Source organism: Octopus bimaculoides, chromosome 10 (assembly GCF_046866305.1).
Source record: "Octopus bimaculoides isolate indiv1 chromosome 10, ASM4686630v1, whole genome shotgun sequence".
Lineage (NCBI taxonomy): Eukaryota > Metazoa > Mollusca > Cephalopoda > Octopoda > Octopodidae > Octopus > Octopus bimaculoides.
The window spans coordinates 80,742,773-80,747,772 of NC_142937.1; the positions used below are offsets into that span (position 1 = coordinate 80,742,773).

Here is a 5,000-nt window from a genome sequence, read left to right on the forward strand (position 1 = left end):
AATGTGTATGCGTGTGTATGAGTGTTTAATTGATTTATGTAGATTCATGTCTTGTTCTAAATTAGTAGGTGTGTGTGTACGACTGAAATTATATATATATATATATATATATATATATATATATATATATATATAACGCACACACTAGTGTGCATGTGTGAGTCTCAACCAACTATTAAATAGCCGGCGAACATGGAGTTTCTAGTTTCTCTTCGTCATTCCTCTACAACAATGGCCATCTATTGGTCGATGACAATCGCAGGCGTTAACCGAAAACAGTTTGTTTTTCTCTCAGGCTCTACTTTATTAGCCGCTCTCTTCCGTAACTCGATCACAAACAGCTGGACAATGATCGATAAGTTGCTGCACATATCAACTGCAGTTGGTCTGTCCACTCTGTCTTTGGAGCCCACAGTTGTTCAAAGATTCCCTGCCAAGTTAACACGGAACCTCAATGCACTTATTTGCCGTGTGTGGTCGCGGAAAATCCTGGTAGGAATCTAAGAGAGCGAAAGGCTGTGTACTATTAAGGAAGATTAAAACAGGAGACAACTTCCAGCTACTTCGTCTTGTTAGTTGTAACGAGCTGTTGGCAAGAAGCTTATAACTATAAAGACACAAAGTCATTCAGACAAAGATATAAAGGATATTGCGCTATGTATGTATGTATGTATGTATGTATGTATGTTCTCATTTTATTTAAGAATAAATTTTGTGAAGGAAAGCATCTACTTCTGTTCGTCGTCCTTCAAATTTTAAGGTCTTTGCAGATTTTTTTAGTCTCACATATCGTAATCAGTTGTAGTGTATGAATTAAGGATTTGCGCTCTGTAAAAAGTAAATCGTATTTTCTCGTTGCCAAGTCACTGTGTCTAATCAAAAGGTTAGAGTTTCTTCTCTTTCAGGATGAAGATTATTTTCGGAATATTTTCTCATTATGCACCGCTTTGGGTATTTATACCACCAAACACCGAATATCTAAATAACTACTGGTCCGATTTACCCGAAATTTGTGTTATTCCGTTCGTATTAACATTTCAGGGGCAACTTAATTCATAGTATTTTCCCATTATGCACCTGCTTGGTTGTGTAACATTGCAAGCAAAAAAGATTGAACTTCACTTTCATTAGTATACTAGAGTACTCGTGACCCGTTGGGTCACCGGAAAACTCTGAGTTTCTTAGCAACGGAGTTTTATTTCGAGGGGTTTTTTTTTTCTTTTCCAAGTTATTTCGCATGCTTTCAACGGATATGACATCGAAATCACGTGTAAACGGTTCCTTTCCCCAGGAAAGGAAAGATTTGGCTGCTATTTCTTGCACGCCGTACCACCATGTAACAGCTATTTTAGATCCTTTATCGCAAATAGCTGTTACATGGTAGTAGGGCGTGCTAGAAATAGCAGCCAAATCTTTGGAGGTGAGATACGCTGAATGTACTCGAAAAAAGCTATTTCGCACTGAGGTTACGAATGGGTCTTTTACGAAATACTTACCGTCTTTTTAAAGTCATTTTCACTTTAAAATGTTGTTTGAATACGCCAAAAAAGTTTTGTAGAATAGTATTCACATGAAAATAATTTTAAAAAAAAAACATTAAAATAATATCTGTTTAAAGAAAGCTAAAATATAAATACTTACTGTACAAACAACTTACAGTTTTGAAATCACATTCACTTAAAAATATTTCTAAATGATTAAGATATTGTGTTTAATAAAACGAAAATAGAAACATTGACTATAAAAAAAATCGTATTTTTTCGTTGCCAACTCACTGTCTAATAGTAAGATAAGAGTTTCTTCCCTTTCAAGATGAAAATTATTTTCGGAACATTTTCCCTTTATGCATCGTTTTGGGTATTTACACTCCGAAAATCTCCAATATCTCGAAAACCACTTTACCGATTTACGCGAAACTTGTTTCATTCCATTCGCATAAACATTTCAGGGTAAACTTAATTCATAGTATTTTCCCATTATGCGCCAGTTTGGCTGAGTAACATTGCAAGCAAGCAAGATTCAAACTGACTTTTAATGTATTATATATAGATATTATAGTATGAGAATAATATAATATTATGTTAATAAATTAAATAATGTAAGTCGTAAATTTCCAGGTTGTGTAGTAAGTAGCTTGTTTACCAACGACACGGTTCCGGGTTCAGTCCCACTGCGTGGCTTTGCCTTAATGTGTACTGTCCTGTTTAACAAGCTAGATCTCTAACAAGTTTTTTGTTTTGCTGATACCTTAGTAGCTTCTAAGCTGAAGTGAAGACAGCATGATCTTTGTCTATCTCCTTACCTTCTTGGAGGTTTTAGGTAAAATTATGCTAATGAGTCCATCTGTTTTAATTTAATTTAACTCTATGTGTTTATGCAGCTGAGGATTGCTCTGCATTTAAATTGATGTAATGGTTGTATTGTTCAATTAAATAGAGTTGCGTGAAACGATCGTACTGCATTACCTCTGGATATCCTGTTGCTTATTTTGATTATATATATATATATATATATATATATATATATATATATATATATATATATATATATATATATATATATATATATATATACGGCGGCCTTATACAATGTCACACTGTTTCTGAGAATCAAATCCACTTACAAGGTACCAGTCAGCCTGAGGCTATAGTAGAAGATAAGGTACTTACGTGCTGCACAGTAGAACGGAACAAAAAGCTCGGTGATTGCAAAGCAAAGCTCTTCGCCACGAAGCCGTACCTGACAAATGATTCTCTAAACATTTGCAGACAATGACAAATTTGGAGAGAGGGAGGGCTATAGTCGGGACAACATTGACCCCAGTATATAACTGTCTATTTCGTTTATCGGCCCAGGATGAAAATAAGACAATTTTGATGCTACAGTTAGTAATTAAATATTACACGGTAATCGATCCACCTCCATGCCGATCGCGGCATCGGTGTCCCATACCTCCCCCCACAACCACGCATCTGTTTATGATAAAAATATTGATTGTTAAAATAGGCAGACATAAAACCGATATTTAATGAGGAGAGGTATATATTGATTATCACGATTCTAGTTTTGAACTGGGTTTTATATCCATGGCAAGAAAATTCATGGCATTTAAGGCACACTTTTTATCCCTAAAATTGTCTTTAAAAAATCGCCCTGCATCCTTTACTCGAACTTTGGTCTTCCATAAGCTTTAATGCACTAAAAACTGTATCTTGAATGTGCAGTGTAGAAATTGGGGTGCGTCTAATACGCCCGTGCTTTTTTTTTTTTATCCTTCAAATACAGTAAATATTTCGCCCCTATTATCTTGACGAAATTCCCTCTTTTTATTTATCTATTTATTCATTCAAGTGGGAATTCATTGGTGCAACCCCTATTTATTTGAATGACAGGCGGCGAGCTGGCAGAATCGTTAACCCGCCGAGCAAAATGCTTAGCGGTATTTCTCCTGTCTTTACGTTCTGAGTTCAAATGCGGCCGGGGTCGACTTTGTCTTTCATCCTTTCGGGGTCGATAAAATAAGTACCAGTTGTAATCGACTTATCCTCTCCCCTGAAATTGCTGGTCTTGTGCTAAAATTTGAAACCAGTATTTGAGTGACATTTCCTTTATCCCCTCCCCGGAAAGTTCTTGGTGGGAATCGAACTCAAACCATAAAAGACCCGGACAAAATAACGACAAAGTATTTTGTCAGATTCTCTACCGATTCTAGCAATCAATTGAAAACCCCCTTTCTATTTTCATTCTCTTTCTTTCTCTCTCTCTCCTTCACACACACAGTTTCTCCCTTTCTCTCTCACTCTCTTCTTTCCCTTCTGTTTTAATAGTATTTCCTTTTTTCTTTCCTTCCTTCTTATTTCTTCTTTCTTTTTCTTTCATTTTCAATTCATTTCTTCCATTTCCTTTTTGTCTTTTCTTGAATCTCTTTCCTTCCTTTTCTCTTTCCCAGCTCTATTCCTTTCAGGCTTTCTTTGTTTTTTTCTTTCCCCTTTTCTTTATCTTTCTCATTTCTTCTTTTTTCTTTCATTCTTCGCTCCTTTCTTCCTTTTCCTCTTCTCCTTTCTTCCCCTCTACACCCAACTCTTATCTTTTCTCTCGGATCGTTTCCCGATTCACCAAATAACTCCACTGCTCTATTCATTTATTCACTTATCTATTTATTATCTATTATCTCCCTTCGAGGGAACAGTTTATATTTTTGCGACATCAAACGATTTTTATTGCTATTATATTAGTAACAGTAATTGTATTAATAGTTATTGTTTGTTGTCATTTTAGCCCCAGGTCAAACCTGATAGAGAAGACACACCTTATGATCAAAAGCCAATCCAGCATTGACCATGTGCTTGTCATCTTTCCTTCCGGTCACTCAGTCGACAAAGAGCTTCAGTTCTGTCGTTGTTGTTGGTTACACATATTTTTCATTCGTAAATCGATTGATGATAAATGATTAAAGTCTCTTATCGCGAAAAAACAAAGTAATTGATCTTTTCACACAGAAACATATAATAATAATAAAAATGCGTTTTGTCCTTGCGTTTTGTCTTTTCTCTAAATGTAGTCAGAGTTCCATTTGAAGCTGAAAAGCGGGGCGAAAAAAAAAAAAAAAAAAAGCAAAATGAATTTAGTAAAAGTACTTAACCTTCTAGTTCAGCCATAAAGGATCGGTGAAATCTGTTTGAGCTTCTGAGGGAAACTAGTTTGTTTATTGTCAACAAAAATATACAAAACATACCTGGACAATACAAAAATATACAAAACATACCTGGACAATAACGGTTTATTACGGACGAGTATTTTGTTTGTTGTTTTTGTGTGCAAACACTCACACACACACATACATGCATACACACGTGTATGTTATTGTTTAGCCCTTGATCAAAAGCCTTCCCACCATGACCGCGTGGTCATTATTTTTCTGGTATGATATAGCTAGGACTATATTATCTAACGTCACTCTTCCTTTTTAAAGTTGTAGAAAATAAATTGTAGGGAATTTG

The 5,000-nt window shown here is 35.4% G+C and overlaps 1 long non-coding RNA gene across 1 annotated transcript in view; it reads left to right on the forward strand.

Annotated features, from left to right (window-relative positions):
* LOC149133786 (uncharacterized) overlaps positions 1-4,499 on the forward strand; it is a 50,002-nt gene extending 45,503 nt beyond the window's left edge. The window contains exon 3 of the long non-coding RNA XR_016243305.1: positions 4,279-4,499. This is a non-coding gene — a long non-coding RNA (uncharacterized LOC149133786). The remainder of the gene's footprint in view (positions 1-4,278) is intronic.
* Positions 4,500-5,000: the final 501 nt, after the last annotated feature.